Source organism: Zosterops lateralis, assembly GCF_965231275.1.
Source record: "Zosterops lateralis genome assembly, chromosome: 11".
Classification (NCBI taxonomy): Eukaryota; Metazoa; Chordata; class Aves; order Passeriformes; family Zosteropidae; genus Zosterops; species Zosterops lateralis.
In genome coordinates, this window is record NC_139771.1 from 21618134 (window position 1) to 21634984 (window position 16851).

The following is a 16851-nucleotide window of genomic DNA, read 5'->3' on the forward strand; positions in this document are numbered from 1 at the left end:
GGATACAAAAATCCTTCACCTCCTCCCCCACTGCCAACCCAGCCAGGAGTAGGGCTGGGAGAGAGAGGGAGGGCAGAGCCTCCCTACAGAGAAACAACCACTGCCTGGGCAGGAGACACATCTCAGCAAAAGCTTTGAGAGCTGAAGTTTTTCAGAGCTTAACATCTGCAAATATTTGCAGGGCTGTCTCATTTGTGGTCCCCTTTTTTTTTTAAAAAAAAAAAAGGAATATTCTATTCTGTGATGGGGAGACTGAACCAGAGGAGAGGCAGAGGCTCCCTAAGGACAGTGGCAGCATCTGGGTCACCTTTGTCCCCACGTCCCCCCCCACTTCTCCAATGAACTGATACAGACCTGGTTTATCAGAATGGATGGGACTGTTGTTATTTACCTTGGTGGTTACAAACAGCCATAGAGAAGTTTTTGATCCTGGGTATAACTCAGTAGGAACCTGATCCTGGGGTGGAGGACAATTGCCTTTACAGAAAGTTTTAAGGGACTTTATTAGGCAGTCAATTCTTTTTAAAAAATGTGATTTCAGGTACCTGTAACTAATAAACCTGAAAATTCAGTGGCTGCAGGCGAGAAAAACATAAACCAAAGGCAGAGTGAGTTGGCTGTATAAACACTACCATAAAACTTGCTTAAAAGCCCTAGAGAGAAAAATGTAGAGGTGAAAAAAGCAAGAATTCATGAAGTGTGGGGTGGAAACTTCCTGAGACCTGCAGCAGCTGCTCCTTCAGGGCAGAGCTAAAGAAAGCCCATATGGCTGTGTGCTCTTCAGTAAAAAGTGAGGTTATGTTTATATAAACCTAATTTGAGCTTTTATTTACTTTTCAACTCCCTTTCTTCAGCCAAATAACAGAAAAAAAAAAATCCACTCCACAGTGAGGGTTTTGTAGATTGTTGCCTGATTTCAAAAAAATGTTACAAAAATAAATAAATAAATAAATAAATAAACCAACATCACCAGGAGCAAACTAGGACCAACAGGAACTATATTTATCCTCCCAAGAAGGATCATCACCACCACCAGGAGCAACAGGAACTTTATTTATCGTGGCTCCAAAGAAGGATTGATGCAAGGCCAGCCCCTGAGGCTGCCCTGTGTCAGTGCTCACCCCCAGAGCCAGTGTCACCGTGTCACTGTGTCACCATGTGGCCGTGCTGTCCCAGGGCTGGGAGCTGAAGCCTGTCCTGCACAGTCCCCTCTGTCCCAGGGCTGTCCTGCACAGTCCCCTCTGTCCCAAACCTGCCCTGCAGAGTCCCCCCTGACCCAGGGCTGGGAGCTGAAGCCTGTCCTGCAGTCCTCCCTGTCCCAGGGCTGTCCTCCAGAGTCCCCTCTGTCCCAGACCTGTCCTGCACAGTCCCGTCTGTCCCAGGGCTGGGAGGAGAGACCTGTCCTGCAGAGTCTCCTCTGTCTTGCAGAGTCCCCCCTGTCCCAGGGCTGTCCTGCAGTGTCCCCCCTGTCCCAGGGCTGTCCTGCACAGTCCTCAGTGTCCCAGACCTGTCCTGCACAGTCCCCCTGTCCCTGTCGCCCCGCTGCCCCCTCCCTGCCCTTCTCTCGGAGCTCACAGCCAAACTCTCCCTCTCAGGCGGTGTCTGGGCAATGCCGTGTCTGGCAGAGACGTGTCAAGGGAACACCTCCACATCCTCCAGGCACAGTTAATATTTGGACAGCGTTAAAACACAACCAGGCCTGGCTGTGGGCCAGCCCTGTCCGGCCTGTGAGGGCTGTGCCAGGCTCCCCTCCCGCTGCTCGGGGATTTAAACAAATCTGACATTAATGTCTGTACAGGGAACAGAGCCCGCAGCGCCTCCTGTCCCAGCCCCGTGCTCTCCCAGCTGCAGGAAGGTCCATCCCAAAGCCCAGGAACTCTGTGAAAACCCCCCAGCATTAGGCACAGTCAGTTTATCAAGATTAGTTTACTAAAGGCCACTTGTTATTCATTTGGAGACTTCCAGAATGTAAAGTCACCAGGAAAGAAAAATTCCCACAACAAGTTTTCCTTGGATTTGAGAAATGACCTTTCCTGCCCTGGTGGGTTCAGAGCTGCCCACCAGGAGGCAAAGCCCTCCCAGCTGAGCAGCCCCAGGTCCCCCCTCACTCCCAGGGCTGCTCTGCAGGCGCTGTCAATCCCAGGAAATTTATTTAGGCAGTCTCAGGGGAAGGTCTTGGCAAAGCATCAATGGCCTTTTCTAGGAGACCTTTATTCCCTGGTTGTGCAGAGCCAAAAATCCAGCCCTGAGCGTTTCCTCGGGGCTGCAGAGGAGTTCCCTGAGCCCTGCTGGAACATCTGGCTCAGCAATCACAGCTGCACATGGTGTCCCCTCAGCTTGGGTCACCTTTGGGCATTTTGTGTCCTCATGGGCACCTCAGGACTCTGTGCTCATCCCACAGGAGTGAGAGACCAGGCAGGAAACCCTGTGAGAATGACAGGCTGACAGAAATCCACAGTTCCTGTCCCACTGGGGCAGGGGACACACACAGTGACAGGCTCAGGGTGACCTGGGGCAGGGGACACACACAGTGACAGGGACAGACACAGTGACAGGGACAGGGTGACCTGGGGCAGGGACAGACAGTGACAGGCCCAGGGTGACCTGGGGCAGGGGACAGACACAGTGACAGGCTCAGGGTGACCTGGGGCAGGGGACAGACACAGTAACAGGCTCAGGCTGACCTGGGGCAGGGGACACACAGTGACAGGCCCAGGGTGACCTGGGGCAGGGGACACACACAGTGACAGGCCCAGGGTGACCTGGGGCAGGGGACACACACAGTGACAGGCTCAGGGTGACCTGGGGCAGGGGACACACAGTGACAGGCTCAGGCTGACCTGGGGCAGGGACAGACAGTGACAGGGATAGACACAGTGACAGGCTCAGGGTGACCTGGGGCAGGGGACAGACACAGTAACAGGCTCAGGGTGACCTGGGGCAGGGACAGACAGTGACAGGGATAGACACAGTGACAGGCTCAGGGTGACCTGGGGCAGGCAGGTGTCCCTCAGGCACAGCCCTGTGCCCGGACAGGTGAGGGATGCTGCCCCTCGCCAGGTGCCAGCACCTCCCACCTGGAGGGAGGCTCAGAGGGAGGGTCAGAGCTCCTTCCCAGCCCAACCCCCCGTGCCTGTGCTGCACCCCCGGCCCCGCTGTCCCCGGCCCTTCCTCCCCCAGGGCTCCTCCTCTGGGGGTGCTGGCCCTGCACCGCCCGCCTGCCGGGTGATGTCACCGGCATCACCCAGGGAAAGGCCAAATAAGGCAGCAGTTTGGGGAAGATATGCCCTAAAATGGGAGCTGGACCGATGACCAGCAGGCACTGAGCACGGGGGTGATGCTACCGTGTGTATCCCAGAGCCCCCGCGGTCCCAGTGCTGGAAAAATCCCTCCAGGACCTGGGGAGATGAGAGAAAATCAGCCCGAGTGAGAGCCCTTCCCTCCCCACGGGCCGGCAGGGCCAGAGGGCAGCGTGGGAAGGATCCCAGTGCTCTGAGCACGGACACATCACTGCCCTGAGAGCCTTCTTCCTGGGAAGAGCCTTTTTGGGGAGTTGCTTCAGCAAGACTTTGGACTTTCAACAGAGCAATGAGCCTGTTCTGGGCAATAGGAGAAAAGTGATTTTAAAGAGGTTTAGAGCCAAAGCCAGGGAGGAAGGGATGGTGCTGCAGAGGGGGAAGGGGTGCAGATCCCACAGCAGCTCCAGGGCTGGGGCAGGACCTGCTGGGAGCTGCTGGGCTCAGGACAAGGCTCCATCCCTCCTGGGGTGTCCTGGTGTGCTCAGCAGCCTGGGGAAGGACAGAGCTGCTCAGGGATTCCCAGCAAACCCCCTGGGAACGTGCCCACCTCCCCTCTGTGGGGCTGCACCCCCCTGACACCCAGCAGGCAGCACGGGCACTGCCAGATGTTCATATTTACTGGATTAAACTGGATTGAGTGTCAAAAGATTGAACCTGATTTATAAACCCCCCAAGACCCAGGCCCAGGGGGCGGTGAGGGAAGATTTGGGCTCACCCAGCAGCGTTTGCTCCTCCAGGCACAGATGGGGCCTCACCAAGGGGCTGCTCAGACTCTGGAGAACTGGAAAAAACAGCCAATTCAATCAAAGGCACAGCTGTGCTCCAGCTGCAGCTGCCCCGGTGGCATCTGCACAGACACACGGGGTGGATGTGCCCAGGACCACGCTGGGGGAATTCCTGGGCAGCAGGACCATGAGGAGAAACCCAGGAAGGCCCCAAACATCCCCAGTCATGGTGCTGGGATGGGCCACACTCAGGTTCTGTCCCCAGGGAGCTCCTCAGGCAGGGCTCCTGTGCCCTCACAAACACACAGGCTGAGGGTGTCAGCATCCCCAGGTCCCTCCTTCCCATGCAGCACTAAAATAAACACAGAGGGCAGCTATTAATACCAGCACGGCCAGCGCTCTGCAGTGACGACACCAGCCCCGGCTGGCAGGCCCCCGCGCCCAGCAGAGCCCCAGGAATGCCAGAGTTTCCTGTGAAAGAGGTCCTGCTCATTCATCAGCCATCAAAATGGGTGTGCGGGCCAAGAATGTATTTATTTTTCATCTAAATATAGTTGAAGTTCTATTAAAACCTGCCAGGAGCGGGCAGACTCCCGTCCCACAGCCAGCACCAGGGAGGTGACACAGGGCTCTGGGTGCCAGCCCCTCCTTTCCCCGTGTCCCTTCATCCCAGGACGCTCATCCCCTCACCTGGGGGGTGGTTTGGCTCGGGGAGGGGCTGTGGGGAGGGGGAAGGCACCACTTACCTGTGCCCAGGTCACACATGGGTGGCCACAGCCTGTCCCCAAGCACAGGAACAGGGAGTGTGTGACAGCCAGAGCAAAGTGATGGTTCCTGCAGGGAGAGCCCAGGCGGGTCCCAGGGGAGTCCCAGGGGTGTCCCAGGCTGAGCACAGCCTGGCCAAGGGTGTCCCAGGGGTGTCCCAGGGGGTCCCAGGGGTGCTGAGCACAGCCAGCCCCAGGCAGGCTCGGGGGGCTGCTGAGGGGTCACTGCTCGGCCTCTGGCAGCAGCACTGGAGAGGATGAAGTTTATCTCGTGCCTCAAGAATGACTCTGCGAGGGCAAACTGGGTTTGTATTTGTTTCAGAACAACCTCTGGCAGCTGCTGGGGCCGGCAGGAATCTGGCCTGATGATTATTTCGGCTATTTGGATGGCTTTGACAGCTTGTCCAAACTGTCTGGGCCCCTCGCTGTTGGTGGCTCAGGGGAAACCTCCCCTCCTCCTGCTCTCTGCCCTGTCAGTGCTGTGGGGTCACCCCAAAGAGCACAGGGACCTCTGACAGCACCAGGGCCAGCCCTGCACAGGGGAGGGGGCTGCCTGGGGGATGGCTGAGCCACATTTCACTGCTGGCCTGGGCACTGTGGGACAGGACAGGAGCCTGGGATTCATCCTGGCCACGCTGCTGCCCAATCCCTGCCCCTGTGCCCACAGCATTCCTGGGGTGAGCATCCCTCATCTCCCTTCTCCCACCACCCCTGATCCCTTATCTCCCTTCTCCCACCACCCCATCCCTTATCTCCCTTCTCCCACCACCCCGATCCCTTATCTCCCTTCTCCCATCACCCCATATCCCTCATCTCCCTTCTCCCCCCAGCCCTCCCTGTCTGACCCTCGGGACTCTCCCTCAGCTCTCTCTGTGCTCTCTGCTGCTCTTCCCAACAATTCAGCCTCTGCAGGTGCCCCGTGGCTCAGGGTCCCCGAGGGTTTAATGCAGGTGCAGGGGCTCAGGTGCTGCCACTTTAACCCTTCAAGAAGACAAAAGGTTTGAAGGGTTAACTCCCACAGGGGGCCAAGCCCCAGAGGCAGCTCCAGGCCTGTCTGAAAGCACACACAGCTTCATCCACATCTCTGTGAATATATGGGAAGGAATGACTTTGCAGGGGCACATTTTGCTGTTTAGGAAAACTGCCCCCACCTCTTTCATGCTGTGGATTCTCAAAACCTGGAAGCCAAGGGTTTGCCAGGAACAGAGGGAGAGAACCAGCCCCCAGGTCTCTCCTAAAGATGCTGGTGATTAGTCAGAAGATCCAACAACGAAGGGAGGGGATGAAAATGCTCAGGTGGGGCAGCCAGGGCTGGGCAGGGAGAGGAGGACGCTCAGGTGGGGCAGCCAGGGCTGGGCAGGGAGAGGAGGACGCTCAGGTGGGGCAGTCAGGGCTGGGCAGGGAGAGGAGGACGCTCAGGTGGGGCAGTCAGGGCTGGGCAGGGCTCTCTCTGCTCCCCCAGGCCACAGGCTGCCCTCGGTATGGGGATATTGGAGCTGCAGTTCAGTGGAAGCCACAGATTTACCAAGGAATTGGTTTTGACAGACCACGGAAAATCAAACCATCGCACTCAGAGCTTATTTTGGGCTTTTGGTTTACTGGCATTTTTCCTGTGAAACCCTCTCTTTCCTGTGTGTGAAGACAGGATGTTCCAGCTGAGCTCTTGCCTCTGCAATCACATTTATAACAGCAGCAGCAACAGACACTGCAACACTCCAGTGAGGATCAGATGGAGTAGAATCCTAATGTTTATTCAGAATTAACTACTATGGTAAAAATAGTGGTAATAAATAATGTCTGCCCGGGCTCTGAGAATGCAAAAGGAACAATAATAATAACCCCAGTCACCTTCATCTTTCAATATGTTTCTAAAAAATTATTTTGCTGGTATTTCACTTGGTAATCGAGTATTATTTGATAATTAGGATTTCTTTTTTCATTTGACAAAGATCTGAAGTCTAAATGAAATAAAAAATTAATTGGTGACTGTTCTCAGCATCTCATTGTGTTTACTGGGGCTCAGTAACCCCTCAGGGGCAGGGTGGGCAGCAGGACACCCCTCACCTGCTGCAGGAGGAGCTGGGAGGGCTCCTCTGTCACACCAGGGGCATCTCAGGCTCCAAAAGACAACGATCTGCAAGAAACAAACCCAAGCAGAGACACCCACTGGTCTGGCACAAACATTTGTTACACCTGCTCCCAGCACAGTGTGGCCAGCCCTGGGCAATAGTCGGAATAAACGCAAAGCTCCGAGTCCCCGGAGGTCTCCGTCCCTCCAGAGTGCCCAGAGCAGGGTCTGTGCTGCAGGAGAGGCTGGTGCTGCTGGTGCAGGACAGTTCAGTGTCACAGCTCAGCCAGAAACTGAGAACAGCCGCTGACTGTGCCCTCTGCCCAGTGCAGACCCCAAACACGGCCCTCTGGAGGAAAATTAACCCAGCCCAGTCAAACCCAGCACCCACAGGGACAGGCTGCTGGTCCAGCTGCCAGCCTGGACGAAAACTGGCTCTGGTGACCCTGTGCCCCAACAGGACCCGCTGGCACCTTCCCCCAGCAGCTGCTTCTCCTGCTGCTGAATCGGAAAGGCTTTTTCCAAACCTCTGAAACCCTCCAGGCTCTTCCCCGATGCCTGAGCGTGTCCAAACGCTCCCTAATTTCCAGGGACAATGGCCAATCCTGCCTAATTTATGTGCACTCCCACATTGGCTTCTTAATAACCCTGTAACAGATGAGTCCTGCATAAACCCTCCCGCAGTGAGATCTCCACGGGGATCACCCAGTTCCTGAGGCTCCTGTGAACTCCTGGCAGCGGGGAAGGTGTTCATTCCCTTTCCAAAGGCTCAGGGCTCCCTTTGCCCCTTGGCAAACCCTCCTGGGGGGAGAATTGCTGATCCAGGGCAGTCAATCCCCTCCCGGCTCCCCCTCTGACCTGCTGAATTCCAGTAAAACCAGGACTGAAAGCGCTGACTGGGCTCCTGCCCGAGCAGGTCCCCCCAGTGCTCCTCCCTGGGACAGGTGGCACAAGCCTCAGTGCCGGGCAGAGCTGCTGCACCTGTGGGTACAAAAACACGGCGTTTGCAATGGGATTGTCATTGTGCTCACCCTCGGGGCTCTGCGGGCCCGGAGATCCCCCCGGTCCGTGTGTGCTCAGAGTCAGCGGCGGCGCATCCTCCATCAATCCATCACCCCCTGCCCGGGGGATACAACAAATCACCGGTGCCGGCTCCGGTCTATCTGTGAATGCGGGAACAGTCAGGGAGTGCCCGTGCACATCTCACCAAGGGCAATCCCGGTTCCCCCGGCTCAGGGGGACACGGCAGGGGCAGGAGCACCCCGGGCAGCAGCGGTTAATGGCTGACCCATGGAGGCTTTAGGGGCAGGAGCATCCCGGGCAGCAGCGGTTAATGGCTGACCCATGGAGGCTCTTCAGGCCGTCATTAGCCCCGGCGGGTTCTGCTCTAGAGTGACTGCCCGGGCTACGCGATACCATCTCTGTTATTCAAAACTTAATGGGGCCGCATAAACAAAGCGGGTTTAGAACAGTCTCTTTTTTTTCTTTCTTTCTTTTTTTTTTTTTTTTTTTCTTTTTTTTCCCTCCTCTAAAGATCATCGTTTGGATAAAACAGAGGGCGGTGATAATTCTGCCCGCTGCGCTGGGTGTGAAACCTCCGAGGAGCGGCTGTGGTGGCTGCGGCTCCATCCCGACGGATCCGTCCTGCCCTCCTTCGGCACCCCCTGCCCGGCCTCAGCACCCCCTGCCCGGCCTGAGCATCCCCTGCCCGCCCTCACCATCCCTTTCCCGCCCTCGGCACCCCCTGCCCGCCCTCACCATCCTCTGCCCTCCCTGAGCATCCCCTGCCCGGCCTCAGCACCCCCTGCCCTCCCTGAGCATCCCCTGCCCGGCCTGAGCACCCCCTGCCCGGCCTGAGCACCCCCTGCCCGCCCTCACCGTCCCTTTCCCGCCCTGAGCATCCCCTGCCCTCCCTGAGCATCCTCTGTCCGCCCTCGGCACCTCTGTCCTCCCTCACCATCCCCTGCCCGCCCTCGGCATCCCCTGCCCGCCCTCACCATCCTCTGTCCTCCCTGAGCATCCCCTTTCCCGTCCTCAGCATCCCTTTCCCGCCCTGAGCACCCCCTGCCCTCCCTGAGCATCCCCTGCCCGCCCTCACCATCCCCTTCCCTCCCTCAACCATCCCCTTCCCGCCCTGAGCATCCCCCGACGCCCCTCACCATCCCCTGCCCGGGCAGCTCTCCAGGTCTCCAGCTCTCCAGCTCTCCAGGTCTCCAGGTCTCCAGCTCTCCAGGTCTCCAGCTCTCCAGGTCTCAGGTCTCCAGGTCTCCAGCTCTCCAGCTCTCCAGCTCTCCAGCCGTGCCCACACCCATGCCCGTCCCGCAGGGCTCTGCAGCAGCTCTGCCCCCCCTGCCCAGGTCTCTCCCCTCTCCCAGCGCAGAGCAGAGTTCAGTTCTCCCCCAGCCCAGCCCGCGGCCGGGGCAGCACCGGGCCAGCAGAGGGTTTGCCCCCGGGCAGGATTGGGCCATCCCCGCTCCAGGAGAGCGCGGGGGGTTTGAGGTGCGGGGTGAAGGGAACCCGGGGGCTCCTGTGGGTGCCCAAAGCCCGTTCCCAGGGCAGGTGAGCCCCGGGCTCGGGGGAGAGGAGCTCAGGCTGTCCCTGACCCGCCCGGGGCTGTGGCACTGGTGTGACATTCCCGACAGCAGCAGAGGATCATCCCTGCCCGGCTGTTGGGAAAGGTGAATCAGGGAAACCTTATCAATATGATTGCTTGGCAAAATATTCTGAAAATGTGAAACCTGTAATAGAGATAGAAATGGGAGCTCACTTTGAGTTGTAGGATCCCGAGCCTTAGTCACTCTATAACCTGAAGACAACAGCCTGGGCAGCTGGAGGAGAATCCCTTTGGATTGAACAATCCCCTTCTGCTGCCTGAGGGATCCAAAGGTCAATGGAGCAAAACAGAAAAGTCTAAAGAGGAGTTTTTAGAGTTTAAAATATAACACATGGTAATGTAGTAGTTCTTATAGGCTGTGTGGAGATTCTATAGGATTTTGTGTCTTGTGTTGGTTGGTCACTGTAAATTAGAATATTCATCCCAAAAGGAGATAGAATGGATTGTAAGCAGGACCTGGCTCTCTCTGGACCTGGCTCTCCTTTCCCTGCTCTCACCTCTGCTCTCTTCCCCCTGCACTCTGACCCTGCCCCTTGCTCTCTCTCTCCCCTCTCCTCAGCCCAAACCCTCTTGCTCTCTCTCCTTCTCTCTCTGGCACTTCCCTCCAGCCCAGGCTGGTGGCTGAAGGCAAAGCCCTTTCTACCCACGACCCTGCAATAAAACCACATATTCTAGAATATCTCAGGTGTGCAGAGTCCCTTGTCCCTGTAAGTCACGGGTACTTCTACACCCGGGGATCTGCGTGCCCTGCATGATCCACACACACATTTCCCACATCCCAATTCAGTGATAAAATCCTGCTCCTAACCACCACAACCCAAAGCCATAAAACTGTGCTGCTCAGCCATTAAAGGATCATAAATAAAAGTTATTTCACAAAGGCAAATGTCTCCGTAGGGCTGGCCAAAAAAAAAAAAAAAAAAAAAAAAAAAGGTAATTTTTTTTCCTTTATTAATTATTTCACTTAAAAAGGAAAATAAATTGAGCAGCTACTGAGCTTGTCAAAAGCTAAATGGGAACTGTCACGCAAACAAATGTCCTGCTGAAGTCAGGAATTTCCTGTGAAAGAGGAAAGATTATCCAGCCCTGCCTCTGGATAAGGCTGTGGCAAGGGTTGGCCTCAAACTTAGAGAGGAAAAAAGCAACAGGGAGAAGAGATCTCTGGCCATTTCACCTGGCACACAGCGAGGAAAGAGGCAGAAAATGAGAACTGCGGTGAGGTGCTCATTTACCATCCCAAGGAGCCGGGGGGTCCCAGGGCTCTCCCCGTGTGCTGGGACATGGCCCCAGAGCTGCCCCCCTGCCCCAGGAGTGTCCCCCTGCCCCAGAGCTGCTCCCCTGCCCCAGGAGTGTCCCCCTGCCCCAGGAGTGTCCCCCTGCCCCAGAGTTGTCCCCCTGCCCCAGAGCTGCCCCCTGCCCCAGGAGTGTCCCCCTGCCCCAGGAGTGTCCCCCTGCCCCAGAGCTGCCCCCTGCCCCAGGAGTGTCCCCCTGCCCCAGAGCTGCCCCCTGCCCCAGGAGTGTCCCCCTGCCCCAGGAGTGTCCCCCTGCCCCAGGAGTGTCCCCCTGCCCCAGAGCTGCCCCCTGCCCCAGGAGTGTCCCCCTGCCCCAGGAGTGCCCCCCTGCCCCAGAGCTGCTCCCCTGCCCCAGAGCTGCTCCCCTGCCCCAGAGCTGCCCCCCTGCCCCAGGAGTGTCCCCCTGCCCCAGAGCTGCTCCCCTGCCCCAGGGCTGCTCACCCCAGGCCCCAGGAGTGTCCCGGCTCACTCACCTGTCCTTTGGAAGTTTCAGCGCAGGGAAAACACCGGAAGGGGCTGCTCACCCCAGGGCACAGAAATGCAGCAGGAGCATCAGGAGCATCAGGGGCCGTGTCCTGCTGCGGGTCCAGGTTCCCACACAGCCCCGAGGGATCCCCGCGGCAGGACCGAGCCCGCACAGGTCACTGCGGGGCCACCATCCCCATCGAGTGTCGGGTTTGGTGTCCCTGCCCGGCCCCAGCGTGGAGCAACACTGACCCCCGGTGCGGGTGCGGGGTCCTGCAGTGCCCGGAGAGCCCCCCCCCAGTGCCCTGGAGATCCCCCCAGCCCCCGGGGATGGATAACCCAGAGCCCCAGCCCAGGCTGAGCAGCCCGGCAGGAAAAAGGCTCCAGGAGCGCCCCAGAGCCCCTCGGGGAGCAGGAGAGGAGCTGTGGCTGCAGAGCCCAGCACTGCACACACCTGTCAGACAGGGCACCCTGGAGGGCCTGGCTCTGGCAGCCTTTTCCTTAAAGTTTCCAACTTATTCTCATTCTGCTCGTGGGCCGTGGGCTGTTTGTTTCCTCAGGTATCAGTCTAAAAATAACCACTGGGAACAATCAGTCCTCCCCATGTCCAAACTCCTTGGTGTTATTCAGCCTATGAAAGTGACCTTCATATTGCAGCAGATTAAAAAAAAAAAAAAAAAAAAAAAAAAAAAAAAAAAAAACTCCATCCAGGGAAGAAAAGAGCACGGAGAGGAGCCAGAAAATGCCAGCCTGGCCTCAAGAGTGGCCTGACAGCACAGGGAGAGGCTCGGGGTGTCATCCACCACTGATTTATTGGGCTTTTCTTCTGAGAGCAGGAGCTGCAAAATTAATCTCTCCATTATTTCTTCCTATGAAAATCAAACCCCACAGTGGGAAGGCCACATCCCTGGTGCGGGGAGGCTGCTCTGGGGCTGCAGGAGCACAGGCCCCCGAGGGGTGGGGACCAAGGAGCTCTGCAGGAACTCCCTGGTGAAAAGTAAATCAGTAAAATAGCAGAGTTCCGATTTTTTTTTCCCCTTTCACTGGAAACAGCCACCAAAACCCCCCAAACCAACAGCAAAGGGTGCTGTCCCCTCTCCTGGCACAGTCACATCCCCAGGGCACACACAGGGAGCTGTCCCCTCTCCTGGCAGTGACACAGGGCACACACAGGGAGCTGTCCCCTCTCCTGGCAGTGACACAGGGCACACACAGGGAGCTGTCCCCTCTCCTGGCAGTGACACATCCCCAGGGCACACACAGGGAGCTGTCCCCTCTCCTGGCAGTGACACATCCCCAGGGCACACACAGGGAGCTGTCCCCTCTCCTGGCACAGTCACATCCCCAGCAGGACACGGTGCTGTCCCCTCCCCTGGCACAGTCACATCCCCAGCAGGACACGGTGCTGTCCCTTGTGACCAGCCCTTTCCCCCACCAGATGTCACCTCCCCCCTGGCACTGACCCCCAGCCCTGAGAGCAGCTGAAAAACAAACACAGGATTTTCCCAAACACCTCCTCATCCCACCACAGCACTAAAAACAACCCGACCTGACCTCTGTGGGTGCCTGGAAACGCAAGGCTGAGCTGAGTGCAGATGGACAGCTCACTAAAATAATATTTACAGAGACAGGAGAGGCACTTGGAGCGTGAAATTGGCTGAATTGGCCCTTATCAACAACCCCTCAGCCTCCTCAGGGGACAGAGCCCCAGGCACGTCCTGGCCCTCAGCACTGCAATCTGCCCAGTGCCAATGTTCTTATCTTTCCATCTCAGTGCCCCCAGCCAGGGGACAGGGCCCAGCACAGCCCAGCTGCACTCCTGCCTTCCCTCAGGTGCCTTTGCCATATAGGAAGAATTTCTCTCCAATGTCCAACCTAAATTTCCCCTCTTTGAGTTTGAGCTCGTTACTCCTTGTCCTGTCACTGCACTTCCTGATGATTTATCCCAGCAGTGCAAATAGTTGGGGTTTGTTCCTTTGGGTGGGTACAAATAATTTTTAATGGCACTTGCCCATATAAAATGCACAGTCCAGACTATTTCGAGCAGTAAAAGCAGATCTTTGCCAAAACCAAGTGCTAATCCCTTATCTGGAGCCATTAAAATACAATTATTAGTCCAGCAGTGCTTCAAGCCAGGGCCACAGTTATCTTTTCTTATCATTAAGCCATGAAGGAAAGAAGCAATAAACATAAAAGTGCACCAACAACTGTTCTAATGAGTAAAAATAACTCTGGCAGAACACTGGAGCAGAAACCTTCCCCAGAAATACAGAACTGCAAATAACAATCGAGTGAGTTTAAAACAAACGTGTGCTCTGGCATTTGGGGCTGGAATGTGGGATAGGGCCAAGCTCTGGTCCCACAGGAGAGTCAGGGGCTGCTGTGAGGGGGGGTTCAGCAGGAGAAAGCCCAGGAGACACCCCCAAAGTGAGCAGGAGCAGCACCTGGGGGGCAGGTAAGAGGGGAGGGGATCCCTGCCAGGGGATCTCTGCATCCCAGGGATGCTCTGCCCTGGATGGGTCTGACCCCACAGACAGCCAGGGGTGACCCCAAACACGGCCAGGGGTGACCCCACAACACACAGCATGGGGGGACTCCCCACACGGCCAGTTCCCTTTTCCCAGTGACAGGTGGAGTCTCCTCTCCTGTTAAAGAGAGACAAGTTGTGCCCGTTCAGGTCCCTCCTGGTCCCCCATGGCTGGTTGGGGTCAGAGCTGCCACTGCCCCGGGTCAGCTCCTGGGGCTGGACACCCCTCACACCACGGGAACTTGTGTTGGCTCCTACAAGGATATCCAGAGAATTTCCTTACATCCCATTGCAGGGAGAGGGGACAAAGCAGACATTTCCCACCAGAACCTGCAGCATCCCGGGGCTCTACAGGACCATCCCCAGCAGGATCAGGAGTGTCTCACCTGTGCTGCAGCACAAACCCTGCAGAGGGGAGGGGAGGGCAGGCTGGGGTTATTGCAGGGAATTGCTTTCTCCCCTTTCACTGCCTGCACACACCCCCTGCCCTCTGTTCGGGGCCAGCCCATCATCCCTGGGCCACCGGCACCTTTCCATCCATCCCTGGGCCACTGGCACCTTTCCATCCATCCATCCATCCATCCATCCATCCATCCATCCATCCATCCATCCATCCATCCCTCCCTGGGCCACCGGCACCTTTCCATCATCCCAGCCCGAGGAGGAGGAGGAGGAGGAGGATGCTCTCTCTGTCTCTCTCTCTCAGCCCTCACTAGATGGAGCTGTGAGACCGCAGAACGGCACTGGCTGTTCTCCCCTCGCTTCCTATTTCAGCAGCATCAAAACCCCGCCTGCCCAGCTCCTACACTCTTCCATACTCTATTGATTCAAATAAAGCTGTAGTTAAATATTTCCAGTTTGAGAAAACATTCCAGGCTGGAATATTGACTGCAACATCCATTTTTTACTCAAAGCTCCTGGGAGCAGATCTGTTCTCCAGTCACCTCTGTGAAACATTCCTTTCATCTACTTTAAAGGTTCTATACAGAAGTTTTTGTTAAAATAAAGACAATTTCACAGAGTTCCACACAGGAGAAAGTTTAAACTCGCAGCCCTTACCCTGCACATGTGCAAAGAGATTTTCCAGACTCCTGCTCCACTGCATTTAAACTGTCTAAAATAAAGGCAGAAGTGCTTACATCTTTTTTCTCTCCTCCTCTGTGTTCCGCACCAAGTATAAAATACCCAGGATTTCCCAGGGTAGATCCTTTGTTAAGTTTCTGCAGGAAAAGCCCAGCAAAGCAAAGCAGGACCTGCTCCAGCTGCAGCTCCAGCAGGCACTGGGCTCAAAGCACTGGAGGGTCGCTGTTATTTTCATTTTACAGCCATTTAACAGACAGCAAACGGTGACAGCACAGTCTCCAGAGCAATGGCAGATGAAGGTTGGGCAGCCCGGGATCTCTGTCTTGGCTCCAGCTGGGGATGGAACCAACTGCACAACCCGTGATTTGGGCTCCCAAAGCAGAGACCTGACACTGCCCAGAGCTCTGGGGTTGTCTGAGACCATCCCCAGCAGCAGGGGGGTCACAAACAGCCCTGGTTTAGCCAGAGATGGGATGGCAGCGTGGAAACACCTCCACCTTCCATGGAGTGGAAGCCCAGGGAGCAAAGGACTCTCTGAGCAGACACCTGGCCCTGGGCAGAGCCCCCTCGAGCTGCCCAGGAGTGACAGCAAACCTGGAGCTCCTGACAGATGTGCAAACAAAGGCAGCCCTGCTCCCTGCGTCCATCCCCAGAGCATCCACACACTGTCACTGGGGAAAATCGAGTGGAAAATGTCACTCTGGGGGTTTGATTGCCCAGGTTCAGTGGGGGGAGGGATTTTGCAGCCAGGGATGTGTCAAACCAGGCGTGAGCACACGGAATATTCACGTGTGTTTATATTCCTCTGGGGAAAGGATGGTGGAAAATATTGCCCTTTGCTTATGCCCACCATGCCCCGAGGACAAATGATTTTGGCTTTTTCCAGGAAAGGGCTCCAAATCAACAATCACAGCAGGGCTTGAGGCTGCTCCTCATCCCTGGGGACAGGGCTGGTTGAGCTCAGCATGCAATCCCTCAGGAGGGGCAGGTCAGTGAGGGTGAGACCCCCCTGCAGCCTCAGCTCCCCCCTGCCCTGCCAGGCTGAACCACCGAGCCCCAGCCCATGGAACTGCTCCTGCAGTGCAGGGACACCTCAGCCTCTCCCCAGGGGCCAGGGGAGCCCAGCACAGCCTCAGAACAGCCCCAGGCTCTCCCTGCAGTGCTCCATGTGCTCCCACCACACCCTGCAGAGCTGGGACCAGCCTGCAAAGCCCCTCTGGGGACCCTGGGGGACCCAAAATCTCCTGCCCAAGGACACCTGCCCACGGGATGAGGCTCACCTCCACCACCTGGGGCACTGAGGGCTGTGTCCCTGCAGCCCCAGACTGGCCTGGCAGAGCACCACAGGCCTTTCCAAAGGCTTTAATTTGTGCACCAAGACTGTCCAGCCACCCCTGAGGCACTGCCACGCCATGGCTGGGACAAGGGCCCGCTGTGACAGCCACTCCTGATTTATATGGCACAGTCAGGGGAAGTTATGAATATTAATTCCTCCAGTTCTGCCATAAATAGTCCCAGTCAGCAACACCCATAAAAATACAAATGGTTCAGTGTTAACTCCTGGAAAGCCCCAGCACAGGCCTGGAACCGGCCCACAGAGCCCAGCATGGGGTCCCTGAGCAGCTTCAGCCACAGCAGCACCAGCACCTCACCAGGGCTGGCTCTCGTGTGCTCAAAGGGCGACCAAAACCTGGTGGTTTCCCCAGCCCTCAGCAGGTTGCCCTGCAGCTGAAGCAGTTTTTTCTCCTAGAACACAGCTTGCCATGCAGAGCAGTTATACCCACCCCAGAGAGCCCAGGGAGCTCTGAGCCCAAATTGGATCTCAGGCAGAGCTGTAGGTCAGGGAGGAGGAGCTGGGCCAGGAGGGCACAGACACTCCCTGCCCTGAGCCCAGAGAGGGGCAGCTCCCAGGAGAGCTGTGCCCAGGCAGCTCCTCACCTGAGCACAGTGGGATTGTCACTGTCACACACCCAGACAAGCTCCTGTGCCTGACACCCCCTGCCAGGGATGTTCA

The 16851-nt window shown here is 56.8% G+C and overlaps 1 long non-coding RNA gene across 1 annotated transcript; it reads right to left on the reverse strand.

Annotated features, from left to right (window-relative positions):
* Positions 1-3762: 3762 nt before the first annotated feature.
* Positions 3763-4356, reverse strand: LOC310913585. The gene is made up of 3 exons (XR_014590846.1): positions 4273-4356; positions 4015-4080; positions 3763-3788 (listed from the first exon to the last, which is right to left on the reverse strand). It is a non-coding gene; the product is annotated as an uncharacterized lncRNA (long non-coding RNA).
* Between the last annotated feature and the right edge of the window lie 12495 nt (positions 4357-16851).